Source organism: Lissotriton helveticus, chromosome 11 (assembly GCF_964261635.1).
Source record: "Lissotriton helveticus chromosome 11, aLisHel1.1, whole genome shotgun sequence".
Classification (NCBI taxonomy): Eukaryota; Metazoa; Chordata; class Amphibia; order Caudata; family Salamandridae; genus Lissotriton; species Lissotriton helveticus.
Window position 1 is genome coordinate 710,005,542 of NC_136072.1, and position 19,385 is coordinate 710,024,926.

At 45.7% G+C, this 19,385-nt stretch overlaps 6 non-coding genes across 6 annotated transcripts; all 6 read left to right on the forward strand.

Annotated features, from left to right (window-relative positions):
* Nucleotides 1–1,048: 1,048 nt before the first annotated feature.
* TRNAS-UGA (transfer RNA serine (anticodon UGA)) lies at nt 1,049–1,130 on the forward strand. Its single transcript has one exon. It is a non-coding gene; the product is annotated as a tRNA-Ser (tRNA).
* Nucleotides 1,131–1,676: 546 nt separating this feature from the next.
* On the forward strand, nt 1,677–1,758 carry TRNAS-CGA (transfer RNA serine (anticodon CGA)). The gene has a single exon. It is a non-coding gene; the product is annotated as a tRNA-Ser (tRNA).
* Nucleotides 1,759–3,141: 1,383 nt separating this feature from the next.
* Nucleotides 3,142–3,223, forward strand: TRNAS-CGA (transfer RNA serine (anticodon CGA)). The gene has a single exon. It is a non-coding gene; the product is annotated as a tRNA-Ser (tRNA).
* A 541-nt stretch (nt 3,224–3,764) lies between these two features.
* Nucleotides 3,765–3,846, forward strand: TRNAS-UGA (transfer RNA serine (anticodon UGA)). Its single transcript has one exon. It is a non-coding gene; the product is annotated as a tRNA-Ser (tRNA).
* Nucleotides 3,847–4,390: 544 nt separating this feature from the next.
* On the forward strand, nt 4,391–4,472 carry TRNAS-CGA (transfer RNA serine (anticodon CGA)). The gene has a single exon. It is a non-coding gene; the product is annotated as a tRNA-Ser (tRNA).
* Nucleotides 4,473–5,014: 542 nt separating this feature from the next.
* TRNAS-UGA (transfer RNA serine (anticodon UGA)) lies at nt 5,015–5,096 on the forward strand. Its single transcript has one exon. It is a non-coding gene; the product is annotated as a tRNA-Ser (tRNA).
* Nucleotides 5,097–19,385: the final 14,289 nt, after the last annotated feature.

The window sequence follows — 19,385 nt, forward strand, 5'->3', positions numbered from 1 at the left end:
AGGAAGTTGCTTTAGCATCATTAAATCCCTAAAAAAATTATTTGACTTCCTGCCCATTGACTCACGAAAAGCCGTCACTGTAGCCCTAATCCTAGCACGCTTGGATTATTGCAATGGCCTGATGGCTGGCGTTAAGAAAACTACACTAAAAAAACTCCAAAGTGTACAACACGCGGCAGCCAGACTGGTCCTTAAATTGCCAAGAAGATCCTCAGCGTCAGCTGCCCTAAAAACCTTACATTGGCTACCCCTCCACAAGAGGATCTTATTCAAAATCTTGATTGTTGCCTTTCGAGCTTTCAATGGCGTCGGCCCGAAGTATCTTACTAAACGTTTCCCCCATTACACTCCAACTAGGACATTACGATCAGCAGGAGAAAACCTCATTAAACTGACCAAATTCAACCTCAAAACAAAGGGGGGTAAGACCCTAACCTTCTTATCCTCCAAGGCCTGGAATGCGATGCCCAAACATCTTAGACTGCTCACTCAGGAAAAACAGTTCAGGAAACATCTGAAAACATGGATCTTCAGTCTTCCAGATGAGTACGTAATGACAGCCATCTAACCCAAAACCCGCAATTGTATGCACTTTGTTTTACTAGCGCCAAGATGCTCCTTCCGGAGCGATAGTTGCGCTCTATAAATAACCAATACAAATACAAAATACAAGGGTTCGTAGTCTGGAGCTGTCCTGCCTGATATAGACAAGTCACGAAAAGAGTAATTCTTTTTTATGAAGCGTGTCTTGTTTATTCTTTTGGACTCTTTCTGAGTACACTTAAGGGCCTGTTGCCACCACCGTAATACAGGGAAAAGAGGGTAGAAATGTGCAGTGATTGATTACCACTCATCTGTGCCCTGTCACACACTTTGAGTGATGCGTGTTGCTATTTTTATTAATTGTATCAAAGCATGCAAAATAAGTGAGGGAGACAGGGCACTGCTGGTACGTGCCCCGTCCTTCCGTTACTTTAATTTTTAGGTCTCGGCCTGATGTGAGCAGCGCATGGCTCGTATACGACAACAGTAACATCATACTCATGCAGTTGCGATGGCCGAGTGGTTAAGGCGTTGGACTTGAAATCAAATAGGGTTTCCTTGCGTAGGTTCGAATCCTGCTCGCAGCGTCATGAGATTTTGCATGAACACCATTTGGTTTAGTTAAGTAAATGTTCACTTCTCGTTATGCAATCCTCATCAAGTCACAGAGTTAAACGGCAAAAACTCAAACTAGATGTAAACATTGAGACAATTTCCACACCCAGGAAGTGTTTTTTTGAGAGCAGGTGGCTCGGAAGGGTTCGTAGTCTGGAGCGGTCCTGCCTGATATAGACAAGTCACGAAAAGAGTAATTCTTTTTTATGAAGCGTGTCTTGTTTATTCTTTTGGACTCTTTCTGAGTACACTTAAGGGCCTGTTGCCACCACCGTAATACAGGGAAAAGAGGGTAGAAATGTGCAGTGATTGATTACCACTCATCTGTGCCCTGTCACTCACTTTGAGTGATACGTGTTGCTATTTTTATTAATTGTATGAAAGCATGTGAAATAAGCGAGGGCAACAGGGCACTGCTGGTTCTTGCCCCGTCTTTATGTTACTTTATTTTTTAGGCCTCGGCCTGACGTGAGCAGCGCATGGCTCATATACGACAACAGTAACATCATAATCATGGAGCTGCGATGGCCGAGTGGTTAAGGCGTTGGACTCGAAATTCAATGGGGTTGCCCTGCACAGGTTTGAATCCTGCTTGCAGCATCGGGCGATTTTGCATTAACACCATTTGGTTTGTTCAGGAAATGTTCACTTCTCGTCACGCAATCCTCATCAAGTCACAGAGTTAAACAGCAAAAACTCAAACTAAATGTAAACATTAAGACAATTTCAACACTCAGGAAGTGTTTTAGAGAGCAGGTGGCTCGAAGGGTTCATAGTCTGGACCTGTCCTGCCTGATCTTGACGAGTCACGAAAAGAGTAATTTTTTTTATGTAGAGTGTCTTGTTTAGGCTTTTGGACTCTTTCTGAGTACACTTAAGGGCCCGGTCCCAGCGCCGTAATATAGGGAAAAGAGGGTAGAAATGCGCAGTGATTGATTACTGCTCATCTGTGCCCTGTCACTCACTTTGAGTGATACGTGTTGCTATTTTTATTAATTGTATGAAAGCATGCGAAATAAGTGAGGGCAACAGGGCACTGCTGGTACTTGCCCCGTCCTTCCGTTGCTCTATTTTTTAGGTCTCGGTCTGACGTGAGCAGTGCATGGCTCGTATACGACAACATGGAGCTGCAATGGCCGTGTGGTTTAGGCGTTGTACTCGAAATCAATGGGGTTTCCCTGCGCAGGTCCGAATCCTGCTTGCAGCCTCATGCGATTTTGCATGAACACCATTTGGTTTGATAAGGAAATGTTCACTTCTCGTTACGCAATCCTCATCAAGTAATCGAGTTAAACAGCAAAAACTCAAACTAAATGTAAACATTAAGACAATTTCAACACTCAGGAAGTGTTTTAGAGAGCAGGTGGTTCGAAGGGTTCGTAGTCTGGACCTGTCCTGCCTGATCTTGACGAGTCACGAAAAGAGTAATTTTTTTTGTATGTAGAGTGTCTTGTTTAGGCTTTTGGACTCTTTCTGAGTACACTTAAGGGCCCGGTCCCAGCGCCGTAATATAGGGAAAAGAGGGTAGAAATGCGCAGTGATTGATTACTGCCCATCTGTGCCCTGTCACTCACTTTGAGTGATACGTGTTGCTATTTTTATTAATTGTATGAAAGCAAGTGAGGGCAACAGAGCACTGCTGGTACCTGCCCCTTCCTTCGGTTACTTTATTTTTTAGGTCTCGGTATGACGTGAGCAGCGCTTGGCTCATATACGACAACAGTGACATCATTATTATTATTATTTTGGAATTTTATAAAGCGCTTAGTTACGCTCACCGGCGTGTCCCTGCGCTGAAATTGCTTAGTAAGGAAGGGAGAGTGAGTGAAGAGGAACTAGGGCAGTGCTAGGCGAAACAGGTGTGTTTTGAGGGCTCTGCGGAATTTGGACTCAGAGGGTTCCAGGCGTAGTTCAGTCGGCAGTAAGTTCCAATTCTTGGCTGCAAGAAAACGGAATGATCTTCCACCCATACGGGCTCATGGAGCTGTGATGGCTGAGTGGTTAAGGCGTTGGAATCGAAATCCAATGGGGTTTCCCTGCGCAGGTTCGAATCCTGCTTGCAGCGACGTATGATTTTGCATGAACACCATTTGGTTTGTTAAGGAAATTTTCACTTCTTGTTAGTCAATCCTCATCAAGTCACAGAGTTAAACAGCAAAAATTCAAACTAAATGTAAACATTAAGACAATTTCAACACTCAGGAAGTGTTTAAGAGAGCAGGTGGTTTGGAAGGGTTTGTAGTCTGGACCTGTCCTGCCTGATCTTGACGAGTCACAAAAAGAGTAATTTTTTTATGTAGCGTGTCTTGTTTAGGCATTTGGACTCTTTCTGAGTACTCTTAAGTGCCCATTCCCAGCGCCGTAATATAGGGAAAAGAGGGTAGGAATGTGCAGTGATTGATTATCGCTCATCTGTGCCCTGTCACTCACTTTGAGTGATGCGTGTTGCTATTTTTATTAATTGTATCAAAGCATGCGAAATAAGTGAGGGCAACAGGGCACTGCTGGTACCTGCCCCGTCCTTCCGTTGCTTTATTTTTTAGGTCTCGGTCTGACTTGAGCAGCGCATGGCTCGTATACGACAACAGTGACATCATTCTCATGGAGCTGCGATGGCCGAGTGGTTAAGGCGTTGGACCTGAAATCCAATGGGGTTTCCCTGCGCAGGTTCGAATCCTGCTTGCAGCATCGTGAGATATTGCATGAATGCCATTTGGTTTAGTTAAGTAAATGTTCACTTCTCGTTATGCAGTCCTCTTCAAGTCACAGAGTTAAACAGCAAAAACTCAAACTAGATGTAAACATTGAGACAATTTCTACACCCAGGAAGTGTTTTACAGAGCAGGTGGCTCGGAAGGGTTCGTAGTCTGGACCTGTCCTGCCTGATCTAGACAAGTCACGAAAAGAGTAATATTTTTTTATGAAGCGTGTCTTGGTTAGGCTTTTGGACTCTTTCTGAGTACACTTAAGGGCCCGTTGCCATCGCCGTAATATAGGGAAAAGAGGGTAGAAATGCGCAGTGATTGATTACTGCTCATCTGTGCCCTGTCACTCACTTTGAGTGATACGTGTTGCTATTTTTATTAATTGTATGAAAGCATTTGAAATAAGTGAGGGCAACAGGGCACTGCTGGTTCCTGCCCCGTCATTATATTACTTTATTTTTTAGGTCTCGGCCTGACGAGAGCAGCGCATGGCTCATATACGACAACAGTGACATCATACTCATGGAGCTGCGATGGCCGAGTGGTTAAGGCATTGTACTCGAAAATCAATGGGGTTTCCCTGCGCAGGTTCGAATCCTGCTTGCAGCTTTGTCCGATTTTGCATGAACACCATTTGGTTTGTTAAGGAAATGTTCACTTCCCGTTACGCAATCCACATCAAGTCACAGAGTTAAACAGCAAAAACTCAAACTAAATGTAAACATTAAGACAATTTCAACACTCAGGAAGTGTTTTATAGAGCAGGTGGTTCGGAAGGGTTCGCAGTCTGGACCTGTCCTGCCTGATCTTGACGAGTCACGAAAAGAGTAATTATTTTTATGTAGAGTGTCTTGTTTAGGCTTTTGGACTCTTTCTGAGTACACTTGAGGGCCCGGTCCCAGCGCCGTAATATAGGGAAAAGAGGGTAGAAATGCGCAGTGATTGATTACCGCTCATCTGTGCCCTCTCACTCACTTTGAGTGATGCGTGTTGCTATTTTTATTAATTGTATGAAAGCATGCAAAATGAGTGAGGGAGACAGGGCACTGCTGGTACGTGCGCCGTCCTTCCGTTACTTTAATTTTTAGGTCTCGGCCTGATGTGAGCAGCGCATGGCTCGTATACGACAACAGTGATATCATACTCACGCAGCTGTAGTTGCCGAGTGGTTAAGGCGTTGGACTTGAAATCCAATGGGGTTTCCCCGCTTAGGTTCGAATCCTGCTTGCAGCGTCAAGAGATTTTGCATGAACACCATTTGGTTTAGTTAAGTAAATGTTCACTTCTCGTTATGCAATCATCATCAAGTCACAGAGTTAAACGGCAAAAACTCAAACTAGATATAAACATTGAGACAATTTCCACACCCAGGAAGTGTTTTAGAGAGGATGTGGAAAAGTAAATTTTGCCATGTTCTGTGTCCCTACGTGTCATCCATCATATGTTATGTGTGCATGATTAAATATGCATATGCATACCCCATGTTCGATTAATGACGCAATTACAGTTGTGTCCACCTCTAGTATGCCAGTTTCCAGTCCTCGTGAATACTACGAATATCAGGCCTATGTAAAGCTACGTTGCCACGTTTCTCAGTGTGCACGTTATTCTATTATAAAGTCCCCGTTTCTAGGCCTCAAAAGGGCCTGGACACCAGATTCAGCTCCTGTCTCCTGCAACTTCGCTGAGGAGCGATACAGCCCCCACCTGTATCCTCGACCCTTCACTTACTTCCTGCCTCGCAGTGCCCGGCCCAGCCTGGCTCAGTCTCTGAGTCTGCCAAGAATATGTTATGATTCCAGTTATCAGTTCAGTCCTCCTCCTCTGCATTCCTAAACTACTGAATCGCATCAATAGTTTCCGTCATTGTCTAGCCTTCACGTCTCCACGTTAGAGAAATACTGCATTTAATGGTCATTTAATATTCTTCATCACGCACTACATGTAGAATAATGCATGGTCCAGTCTTAGAGTCTGTTAGCCTTTCCTCTCCTGACTTCTAGTTTATATCAACATGTTCTCTAAACATCAGATACTAGATACTGTTTAGGTACATGTCGCCCTGACTCTCCAGACTTCAGTCTCTGCTCCTAGCACAGAGTTCATAGCCCCCAGCTTCTCCTAGTAACACGTCACTGCTAGTTTGCGCGCACCATCAGGTTAGAGGTCCCGGCTCCTTAGGTAGCCCCCTCCATGGTTTCCGCCCCATTCATGACATATTCTGTTATGTTTGCATCACATGTCCATGTATACGCCCAGTTACACCTACTTTCGCCCTTATCTTTCGCGACTGCTACGCGTCACGCCTTCTGCTCCACCCACTGCTACGCCTACTGCAATGTAATGCTATGTGTTTGCGTTATGTATATATGCTCATGTATTGTTATTAAAAGTCAGCGCGCTCATCCCAGACCCAGCCCCAGCAGCTGCTGGGCCCTGTCATCCTATTCCTATGCAGGTTGTCCTGTTCCTGTCCTTATGCTGTATTAAACCTGCAAAACTCCTACTACCTCGAATCTTGACTCTTATTTATTGAGCTATCTGTTATGATATATGTCTAGTCAAAAAGAGAGGTATTATTTATTTATTTACCACATAATGGCGCCCGAACAGGCACTTGCCCTTTCCCCACGCGTCGGTGAAGCCACGCCGACCCCCTGACCCTCTGCAGTCGTGACGGAACTCTTCTGTGCACCGGCAGATATTTCTGCTTCAAGTATCCCTCAGGCCCACGGAGGAGACGGAGGAGGCGGTCCAGCATCCAAACGAGACGGTGGAGGAACGCGGCGAGTCCCGACCAGAGCCCAAGCCGAGAGTCCAAGGTCCGAGGTATCCGGAGGTCCACCCGTAACTGAAGTCCGAGTTCGTCGTCCGTCGTCGTAGCAGTCCAGTCCGATCCGAGGCCTTCCGTTCTTGCTGCCCGGTGAGTACCATTACTGGGGTAGTATCTAGACAGGGTCAATCTAAATTGACTCTGGTCCGTGGGTTGGTGGTACACAGACTCACAAACGAAGTGTTCACCTAGGTGGATACGGGTCTTGATGCGTCCCTTTATGGGACCGGTATGTTCCGTACTGTTTCAGCAGTGCATCCAGTAACTCTAGTCTGTTCCGTTCTCGAGAAATTCTTGTGTTTCTGTTCTCAGTATTCCAGGTAATATTCTGTCCGAACTGTTATGTTATGATGTTGTTCAATGTATTTCCAATGTCGTGGTATGCCTGAATTGTTTTCCCAGTTGTTATTGTTCCTCGTGTATTGTATTGTGTTCCGATTCAAGTTTACAATGTCTCTCTTTTCGAGATTACGTCAGCTAAAAACTAGAAAAGGTTTGTTAGAAGAAGCAGTTCCAGTTCCGCCTAGGGACAGTCCAGGTCATTTTATGTATCAGAAGCATGGCATAAGCGCCATATTGTATCTAGATTTATGGGTAGAGTATACCAAACAGTTAGAAGAAAAGTATAGATGGCCCGTATCGGGTACATGGGATGCCGAGTGCATCATGCGAGTAGAAGAAGCATTATGGAAAAAGAAAGCCAGACAGTCACAGAAAGATGCCATCGAGTTATGGCGCAAAGAAGCTCATAAAAGAACTGAAAAGGAAATCAGAAAGTCAGAATTAAGTAGAGAATCCTTAGAACGAGCACAAGAAAAAGAACTAATCGAGATAGGTGAACAAGTCAAAGCCGAACAGTCAGACAGACAGAGGCATGCCCTTATTAGGGGTATGTATCCTCTCCTTGCCGAGGGCTTGCCAAAAGCGACCCCAGAGGCATCCAGTAATTTCCCGCCACCATTAGTTCCGACCAAGCTACGTCACAAACAGACCGCAGCTGATATTTTCATTTCGTCCTATTTGGACGACACAGTCCCAGAATATGCAAATCCTGTTCGCGCTCCGCCAGTCCCTGTAAATCAGGCACTTCCCGCTTCTCCAGACACCGGAGTACCTGTTACTGTACCCCCGGTCCAGCCCGCCATACAAGTCCAGCCTACATTTCCATTTCCCACTCTGCCAGGACGAAGAGCCTCAGTAGACCTAGACTCCAGTTTAGGGGCCGCAGGGGGAGGTACTCCTCAAACCCCGCCGCCACACAAGCGTTTAACGTTAGCCGAATTACATGCACAAGCGTCACAGCGTACGCCCAGACATCAGACTGTAGCAGAAATAAGAAAATCCCTTGCCGAATGCGGCTATGATCCAGTCCCAGGCGAGGATAATATGGTTTTATATTCATTCCGCGTAAGAAAGGTGGCCGAGTATCTAGTCACCTTACCGAATATGAAAGAAGATCTAGACAGAATATATCGTTTCATCCGTACAGGAGATGATCCAGAAAGTATTAGCGAGGCCATGTCTCAAAGGAAAGCCGAGATCCAGCTCATGATATTAAAGTTTCTGATCAATTGTCTAATAAGAGAACAAGATTACCCGTCTAAAGATCCGGCCGAAATGAAAACCTTGACAAGGTGGAGTGATAATATAGCCGAGGGTAAGCACAAGACCGTCGGTGCTATGGAAAGTATGTACAAGAAAATCCGTAGAGAAATAATAAAATTACACGAACAGCGTAAAGCAGCACAAGTAAGCGAGAAAGAAAGTAACTCTGATACTGAAGAGGTAGAGGACGAGAATCCCGCCAGAATAGCGTATGTAGGAAAATCTAGATTTCCAGATCGCCATTTACGCCTAGAACACAAGTCTATTTTTCATTCTCCAGCACCAGAACAAGGTTCACTAGAACAAGTGTTTCAAGCTACCGATCACATTTTGAAATCACGAATCGGTTACAGTGAGTTAAGTACCATGCATGAACAAGAACTAGCCCGATCAGCAGTCCGATGGATTACTGATTCTACCACTTTTCCAGACGAAATAGTGGCACAAATGTTTCTGAAAATGCCCCCAGCCGAACAACGACTGGCGGGTATGTATATGATTCAGCACCTCATTACTCTGTATGAGGGTCAACACTCTGATCCAGGTCCGTTACATGATGTCCTGAACGAGTTACTCCAGTATAGATGGAAAGGTCTAGGTACCGATTTAATTAGTGTCATTCTAGAACAGCGCCACAAATATAGAACGTTTCTGAACCCGCATTTTGTTCATGTCTCACCCCCAGAAAGTAAACCATTTTACATGGAGAGACAGAATCCGTTACGAGAAGTCCACCCAGTTAAAGGAACGGGTGGCGAAATGCAGCGAGTGTTTGTATACACTCCGATTACAAAGATGGAACTCCTCGAGATGAAGAAATTAATTCCCTGTCATGACAAAGATCCAGCAGGGTTCCATAGAGAATTAAAAGACATGCTCCGTATGGGAGAATACACATACCCAGATATAATTAAAATGTTAAAGGTTCTGCTGCCCGCAGGGGTGTATGAAAAGCTCAAGGAAAAAGAATGGGAGGTGGGAGAGAAAAAGATCGATTGGGCAGTTCTGGAAGCCGAAGACAAGGCACGAGTACCAGGTACCGGCCTTGGAGATAAATGTAAAGAATTACCAGAATTATTGATACAAGTTTTACCCAGATTATTGACAACTAGAAAAGAAGACTGGGATGCAATCTCAGCCTGTAAACAGAAGCAAGATGAGGATATTAGTGATTTTTATTCTAGATTTGAAAAATGTTTCAGCATCAACAGTGGCCTCAAGACAAGTAGTGAGTCATACCCTCACCTTTTTGTTACTAAATTAGTCGAGAATTCAAGCCCACAAATTAAAAATCGAGTTCTGAAAGTCGAAAGTACCTGGCAAGCTAATACCCCGTCCCAGATGTTGCAGATGCTTCAATACCACCAGAACAGAATCAGAGAAGAGCAAGAACACGAAAGAAAACGTATGAAAGACACGAAAATGAAAGTACTAGTTGCACAATCTGTTCCTCAAGACAGTCAGAAGAGGGGTCCGAATCAAGCCAGTCATCCTGCAGCTCCCGTTAAAGGGAACTGCAATTATTGTAAACAGCCAGGTCATTTTATAAATGAGTGTGCAGTTCTGAAACACAACATAGCTACTGGTAAGACTAAAGAAAGACCACGTCCGCCTAGACAAGAACAAGTTTCACAGACTCCTCAGCCACAGAATGCACCACAGACAGTTACCGCACCGCAGCCTATTGCTGCAACACAGCACGTTACACAGCAGATGTATCAGTATGCACAGTCTGAGTATCCAGAGTACCAGCAGTATTCATGAAACAGCCTAGAGAGGGAGGTAGGCTTGCCTCTCATAGAGATACCTGTAGATCAAGAAGGTCCCTATGTTCATAGTCAAGTATTAGGGAAAGACAGAAAGTTTTTGATTGATACAGGGGCAAGTAGGACCACAATTAGTCACGCCGAAGTTCCAGGGGCTCCGCTCTCAGGCTCAAGAAATGTTTCCCTTGGATTTTCAGGAAAACCTATCGTAAATGAGATTTCAAAGCCAGTTACTCTAGAAGTAGGTCCATTGTTCCGTACTACTGATCTGTTACTTACTAAGTCATGTCCAGAAAATATATTAGGCATTAAAACACTGAAAGAGTTAGGTGCAGTTATATGCTGTTCCCCAGAGGGAATACGATTGTTCCTACGTGACTTCAAGGGTCACTATGTATTACGAGATTTTGATTCAAGACTGTCTAATGTTCCGCAGCACTTATGGGCGCAAGGTCCAACTGATGTAGGTTACATGCAAATCACACCCTATCGTGTGACTCTCAAGCCAGGTGTAGTGTTACCACGAATCAGACAGTACAGATTGCCACCTGAGGCTGTAGCAGCCTTATCCAAAATTATTGACGAGCTCATCGCTCAAGGAGTGGTTGTAGAAACTGACTCCAATGTATGTAATTCTCCGATCATTCCAGTCATGAAACGTACTGATCCAAATGCACCCCCAGTATATCGATTAGTGATTGACCTACGAGAGCTTAATAAATGTATTATTCCGCAGTACCCAGTTGTCCCAGACATCTCTTCCCTATTGACAGCCATTGATTCCGAAGCCACGTTCTTCACTGTCATAGACCTCAAGAACGCATTTTTCAGTGTTCCTATTCATCCAGACAGCCAGTTCCTTTTCGGATTTTGTTTAAATGGAAGGAGCTATATGTTCACACGAGCTCCTCAAGGTTTCACAGAAAGTCCTAGTATTTACAGTCAAGCACTCAAGAGACAACTAGACAACATTCACATGCCAACTGACACTGCCCTGCTCCAGTATGTCGATGATCTACTGATCACAGCCCGTTCTGAACGTGCTTGCGAGCGAGCATCCCTTACAGTTTTGTATTTCCTAGCCGAGATGGGGCACAAGGTGTCCCCTTCTAAGCTTCAATTCTGTGTCCAGCAAGTGGTCTACTTAGGACACTTACTGTCCAAGAGGGGTAGGCAGTTGACACCAGACCGTATCCAGTTAATAGCGAGTCTTCCTCAGCCCAAGACCCAGAAGGAGGTACGTGCTTTTATCGGCCTTACTTCTTACTGCAGACAATGGATTCCTCAGTATGCATTTCTAGCCAAACCACTGATACAGTTAACGACACAGGAGGCAGCCGCATCGACTGTCCTCCCTTGGACATCTGAACATACACTTAGTTTCAACGAGTTAAAGAAAGCTTTATGCCAGGCTCCAGTTCTAGCGACACCGAACTACAGTAAGCCTTTTACACTTTTCGTTACTGAACGTGAAGGTACAGCATTATCTGTTCTTACACAAGATCAAGCAGGACAATACAAGCCATGTGCTTATTTTTCGAGCACATTAGATCCTGTAGCCCAGGCTCTGCCTGCGTGCCTCAAGTCAGTTGCAGCCACAGCACTAGCTATCAGACAAAGTGATTCCATAGTCTTAGGACATACCTTGACAGTACAAGTTCCACACTCTGTGGAAGTTCTTTTAAACCGAACACAAACTCAGCACTTGACAATTGCACGTTTAACAGGTTATGAATTGACACTGTTCCAGCCACACATAGAAATCAGACGCTGCAACATCCTGAATCCTGCTACACTGTTACCATCAGTTAATTCAAATTCTGCCACACATGATTGCGTGGAAGTAGTTAACATTACGACAAAGCCAAGACAAGATCTGACAGATATTCCGTTACCAGACCCCGACCTGACACTTTATGTGGATGGTTCATGTATGAGAACAAGTACAGGAGAACTAGTCGCCGCGTATGCAGTGACTACTGACACCGAAGTTATTGAAACACACCGTATTGATACCCTGTCCGCTCAAGCAGCAGAGCTAGTTGCTCTGACACAAGCCTGTATACATGCCAAGAACTTGAAAGTTAATGTTTACACAGATTCACGTTACGCATTTGGAGTTGTACACGACTTCGGAGTGCTCTGGCAGGAGAGAGGTTTCATGACTTCTCATGGAACCAAGATTCAGCATGGTCTCCTTATTCAAGCTCTGTTAGATGCCATACATTTACCGACATCTATCGCTATCATGAAGTGCAAAGCACATACGAAAGTTACTGACATTATTTCTCAAGGTAACGATCTAGCAGATCGCACAGCCAAGTTTACAGCACAGACTCCAGACATTCAAGTTAATCCGACACAGACACATACTCCAGATCCGACTACATGTATGACAGTTAAGGACCCTACACAAGATGTCATAGATATCCAGTTACATGCTACTCCCGAAGAAATCAAGAAATGGTCCGAACAAGGAGGGGTCCAGACAGATCAAGGATGGTTAACGAAGGGTAGAGCCACATGGTTTCTCCCCGACTCTATGGTTCAAGTCATTATTAATACCGCACATAGTCCAGCACATTTAGGAGAAAAAGCTATGTTAGACAGTATCCAGAACATTTGGTTCAACAAGCATTTACGAGCTGCAGCTAAGCAGAAAGTCCGTACCTGTATGATATGTTGTCAGTTTAATCCAGGTAAAAGTGTCCCGGTGGAACAAGGTGGATTCCAGCCCCCTGACCACCCTTTTGAAGTCCTCCAGATGGATTATATTCAGATGGAGCGATGTCGAGGTTTCAAGTATGTCCTTGTAGTTGTATGCGCTTTGTCCAGGGGGACAGAAGCATATCCAGTCCCAGATTACACAGCCGCGACCACTGCTAAGCAGTTGGTTCGTGAGTTTTTCCCTCGTTATGGACTCCCTAGAGTCGTATATTCTGACAACGGCCAGCCATTCTCATCTGAACTCATGAAGCATGTTTCCCTTTTGCTAGGGTACCAGTGGAAGTTCCATTGTGTACGCCATCCTGAAGCAGCCGGTCTCGTAGAGAGACATAACCAGACCCTGAAAATCCGTATTGCAAAAGTGTGTAAAGAAAAAAGGTGTGGACTGGCTAGTAGCTCTGCCAGTCGCTTTGTTTTATATGCGCATGGTCGCACATTCCAGATCAGGTCTGTCCCCGTATGAGGTCGTTTTCGGCCGCCCCCCTAATATGTGGGGTACTCCTAGACCCCGAAGTATTACCGATGTTTCAAGTAATATGCTGACAGATTACCTAGCTTCCTTGATGTCTGCCCTCAACTCATGTCGTTCACAGGTTGCTGCCGCATTTCCAGACAATACCGAGGTGGCACCGCATGAAATCGTTCCAGGATCCATGGTGATGGTCCGCAACTTTGACAGATCAAGTCCGCTGGAGCCTCGTTGGAAAGAGCCCCGACAGGTCCTCCTCACCACCCGTACAGCCGTGAAGTTGGAAGGACGCAAAGGCTGGGTACACCTTTCTCATGTCAAACTTTTTAATGGACTGAAACCCGTCTTAAAGAACATTTCCCAGGATTTGAAGGATTGCCAAAATATTGTTCTCAAGGACTGTCCCGCAAAAGACATTGCTACAACCCCTCCCCTGTTAGAGAAAACTCCGCAACAGGAGTACAAGCTAAAACTCCGGTCTAGTAAAATAAGTCAGTCAGTTTGATTGTCTAAGTCCTCCCCTAGGTGAAACGGTTAGACTGTTTCTGACAATGTATAAAATAGACCCCCCTAGTGAGAGAGTTAGTCAAAACTCAATCCGATGTATTGTTTTTCTATGTTTCATATTATTTCTCAGCATTATGATTTCCTGCACCAGTTATGCATTTTTCTTGTATTTCCCAGTTCTTCATGTAAATAAGTCTGCTAATGCTACAGTAGAGCACACGTTTAGTGATCTGCCTCCTCATGAACTCTCTTACCGCCTCGCCATGCGTAATAACTCCTTTATCCGCATGTTACATTACTCACACCAGACCAGCAATGCCACTAATTGTTGGGTGTGTGGTCGACTCCCCCCTTTCCAGACACAGAAGGGAGTTCTGCCACTTTTTCCTTATCCATTTTCACATAATGGTTCGTGTGGAGCATGGTCCACGTTAACGTCATCCTCAACAGATATGTCTTTTCTTAACAGTACATGTTTTCCAGACAAACAAGGTCTTCCCCACCGAACAGGTTTAGATCTAGAAAATGAAGTGTATAATTTAGGTAATTATTCGTCGAATTTCATGGTCCTGAATGTTCAGTCTGATACTACTCCAGACTTACCTGCTATTTCAGTACTACCAGTCAAAGGCGAATTATGTGTCCGAAATAAGGGTTCCATACACGTAGGACATAGTGATTGTACTACTATTGTCAAGTATAGTGACAGTGGGAAATCTATTTTCAAAGCTTCACGTCATTCTTATTTTATTTGTGGTCAAACCGCATATGTTCGTCTGCCCCTCGATTGGGAGGGAACCTGTTACATTGCCTTCCTACTGCCACCTGTTTTCCTAGCCCCACCTGATTATCATAGAAACACACATCTAGTACACATTAGACATAGAAGGGAGTCCCCAATTGTCGATTATACTGAAACTGCTCTAGAACAATATACAGATTTCAACAGAGGTTTCTTCTTCTTTATAGGACCTATCCAGAATAGTAAACTGATCTGTAGGTTAACCAGAACCCTTGAAGCTGTAGTAAATGAGACTGCCTCTGCTCTAGGTAATTTAACTGAAGAGCAATCTGCTATGAGATTTGTCGTTTTACAGAATCGTCTCGTCCTTGACGTCATACTGGCCGATAGGGGCGGGGCCTGTAGAGTCATCGGATCTAGTTGCTGCATTTTCATTCCAAATAACGCGCCGTCTGTTTATTCAGCTATAACCAGACTCCATAAAATTGCCCATCTGTTACACCAAGATCCAGGCACCTGGACATGGTCCGGTTGGTTCTGGAATATAATTTCCGCATGGGGATGGAAAATATTGTCTTTCCTAGGTATTGCAGTAGCGATCATATTCAGCTGCTGCCTCTGTATACAATGTGGCCCTGCGATTTGCGGCATTTGTGCTACCTCTTGTATTCCTAGTCCCAAGCCCCGTTCTAAATCCCGTTCCAGGATAATTCGAGACGAGCAAATGATACTGTATGAAATGATAGACGGTATCATGAATATTGATGTTTCCTGATGGAAACGTAGTGACAAGGAGGGAATGTGGAAAAGTAAATTTTGCCATGTTCTGTGTCCCTACGTGTCATCCATCATATGTTATGTGTGCATGATTAAATATGCATATGCATACCCCATGTTCGATTAATGACGCAATTACAGTTGTGTCCACCTCTAGTATGCCAGTTTCCAGTCCTCGTGAATACTACGAATATCAGGCCTATGTAAAGCTACGTTGCCACGTTTCTCAGTGTGCACGTTATTCTATTATAAAGTCCCCGTTTCTAGGCCTCAAAAGGGCCTGGACACCAGATTCAGCTCCTGTCTCCTGCAACTTCGCTGAGGAGCGATACAGCCCCCACCTGTATCCTCGACCCTTCACTTACTTCCTGCCTCGCAGTGCCCGGCCCAGCCTGGCTCAGTCTCTGAGTCTGCCAAGAATATGTTATGATTCCAGTTATCAGTTCAGTCCTCCTCCTCTGCATTCCTAAACTACTGAATCGCATCAATAGTTTCCGTCATTGTCTAGCCTTCACGTCTCCACGTTAGAGAAATACTGCATTTAATGGTCATTTAATATTCTTCATCACGCACTACATGTAGAATAATGCATGGTCCAGTCTTAGAGTCTGTTAGCCTTTCCTCTCCTGACTTCTAGTTTATATCAACATGTTCTCTAAACATCAGATACTAGATACTGTTTAGGTACATGTCGCCCTGACTCTCCAGACTTCAGTCTCTGCTCCTAGCACAGAGTTCATAGCCCCCAGCTTCTCCTAGTAACACGTCACTGCTAGTTTGCGCGCACCATCAGGTTAGAGGTCTCGGCTCCTTAGGTAGCCCCCTCCATGGTTTCCGCCCCATTCATGACATATTCTGTTATGTTTGCATCACATGTCCATGTATACGTCCAGTTACACCTACTTTCGCCCTTATCTTTCGCGACTGCTACGCGTCACGCCTTCTGCTCCACCCACTGCTACGCCTACTGCAATGTAATGCTATGTGTTTGCGTTATGTATATATGCTCATGTATTGTTATTAAAAGTCAGCGCGCTCATCCCAGACCCAGCCCCAGCAGCTGCTGGGCCCTGTCATCCTATTCCTATGCAGGTTGTCCTGTTCCTGTCCTTATGCTGTATTAAACCTGCAAAACTCCTACTACCTCGAATCTTGACTCTTATTTATTGAGCTATCTGTTATGATATATGTCTAGTCAAAAAGAGAGGTATTATTTATTTATTTACCACAAGGAGGTGGCTCGGAAGGGTTCGTAGTCTGGAGCTGTCCTGCCTGATATAGACAAGTCACGAAAAGAGTAATTTTTTTTTATGAAGCGTGTCTTGTTTATTCTTTTGGACTCTTTCTGAGTACACTTTTTTTTTTTGATTTTTCAAAAACCTTTATTTGTATGCTTAAGTCGTACACCGCTATTTAGCCAACAACCCGGAGGCAGGCAGCATATGTTTCATCCTTTAAATAGCAAGGTAGCAATTTGTGTACATTTTGCAAGTAGGTAATATAGTATGTACATACAACATCTAACAGAAACACACGTGAGAGATTGTCACAGGTCAACCCAATCAGTTTCCAGTAATTGTCCCCAGGCCTCGCCGCCATCAGTCCCTGGTAGTCTGCATGGAGCCTTTTCCCCTACCCCCCCTACTCCTCCTCTATAGGTTTCCTCATTTCCGCCCTCAGTCACTCTCATCTCCTTCCGAGTGAGCCAGCCAGTCCACCATTGGCTGCCAGATATCGGCAGGCCTAGAGCGGAGTGGCATCAATTCCCAATACGCCGACAACTGGTCTTTGCAGTACAGCGCAGATTTTAGCCAACCAGATATCGTAGGTGGGGACTTCTGTTTCCATTTAAGTGCTACCTGCCGCTTGGCAAGTAGGAGCAGCATCGCCACCAGCTTTCTGGACGCGCTCGGCACCGGCAGCACAAATCCCAGTAGACCTAACAGCGGGTCAGGACCCATGGGTATATTCACCATCAGACCTATAGTGCGAAACACGTTCTCCCAGTATGTGCCTACCGGGCCACACACCCAAGACAAATGATAAAATGTGGCCTCCCTCTCTCCACATCTCCAACAGGATGCATCAGTTGTCAGTCCCATCCTCACCAGTTGCAAGGGTGTGCGGTACGTTCTGTGGAGATAATTGAAGTGTATGAGCCTGAGCCTGTAATTTGGGGATAGGTGTTCTAGTTGTGTGCAACAAAACGTCCATTGTTTTTCCGATATTTGTATACCCGCCTCCCTTACCCAGGCCATCCTCGAGTCAGTATGTGGAACAGGTGTCGTGTTCTGTGTGGCTCTGTAGATCCTCGTTATCAATTTGTGTGAGGAGGCATTCGAGAGAACATCCTCCAATGCCGCTAGTGTCGGAGGTGTCTCCGGGAAGACCGGGTATCTACGCTTGCACGCAGCACGCAGTTGGTAATACAATAAGAGCTCCGAAGCCGTCGGGGTCGTAGAGACAGTCATGTCCTGTATCTCTATAAAAGTGTCATCCGGGTACAGGTCCCCGGCCACCTTCAGACCTCTCTCGCTTGCTCTGCGGACCACTGCAGCGTCTGTGAGTGGCTCCAGCAGGGGGTTGCCGTCCAGCGGCATACTCGGGGCATACATGTCGCTTACGCCCGCTCGTTTGGCTATACCCGCCCATGCCCAACGCACCATCTCCACTGTGTCAACGTCCTCATGTGGCCTCTTATATTTTTTGTACATCGCCGTCCTGATGGGGCATGGGGACGCCACCTCTATCTCTATGGCTACGTGAGGTTGGTACGGGATCGGGTGGTGCCAGTAGTAAAGATACTGGGCTTGCGCACTATACGCATACAGCTCAAAATCTGGCGCAGCTAATCCACCCTGCCGGAACGGGAGAGTCAGGAGGTTCCAGGCCACTCTGAGTTGCCGACCCGCCCAGACTAATTCAATGACCGCAGATCGGAGCCTGCTGAAGAACGCCATTGTTAACGGCAGAGGTATGTTTATGAATAAATACAGGAATTTGGGGACCACCACCATTTTGGCAATAGCTATGCGACCCGTCAGCGAAAGCGGAAGCGTCTTCCACTTCTTTACTTTGCCCTCTAGCCAGTCCATTGCCACTCCAAAATTTGAGAGCCAGATGTCGTGAACGGTACGGCTCACTCTAATGCCCAAGTACTTGACTTCCTCCACGGCCCAGTCAATCTGAAATTCACTGTGGCACTTCACCGTGCTATCTGTTAGTGGCAGCATGGCCGACTTCGACCAGTTAATATTAAATCCCGGTGAGGCCGCTATATCGGAGCACCTCCCTCATCAGCGGATCAAAATTTGTCTCCGGTTCCATCATGTAAATTGTAACGTCGTCCGCATATAGGGAGATAAGCAGACCGCGCGACGTGAAGCCAATGCTCCTCTGGGTGTGGTGTTGCCGCATACGCGCCGCAAGCGGCTCCGTGGCTATGGCAAACAGTAAGGGAGAGAGCGGGCATCCCTGCCTCGTCCCTCTCGTGATCTTTATAGAGTCCGAAGTCTGCCCGTTCACACGCACCCTTGCAGACGGGCGATTATACAGAACGCCGATGCGTCTGGCAAACAGCGGGCTGAAACCCATTCTGGTAAAGAGTGCGTAAAGGAACTTCCACTCCAGGGAGTCAAATGCCTTAGTCGCATCGAGTAGCGCGGCTGCAGCTTTCGACTTGGGGTCCAGGTAGTGGAGCAACCCGAACAGGACTCTCAGGTTGTGTGATGTGGATCTCTCGAGGACAAACCCCGACTGGTCTGATAGAGCTATTTGCGGCAGCATATATTTAAGCCGATCTGCCAGCAGTTTCGCATAGATCTTGGCGTCTACATTAATGAGTGAAAGGGGTCGGTAAGAGTCTGGCTCGAGAGGGTCCTTGCCGGGCTTGAGTAAGGTAATGATCAGTGCCTCACGCATTGATTGCGGAAGTATCTCTGATTCAACCGCTTCCTCGAAGACCTTGTGTAGTTTAGGTACCAGAATATCGGCATATTCCTTGTAAAATTCTGATGTTAAACCGTCCGGTCCTGGTGCTTTACCAGGCGGCATGCTCATTATTATTGCCCGTATGTCCTCCTGCGAGAACGGTAAG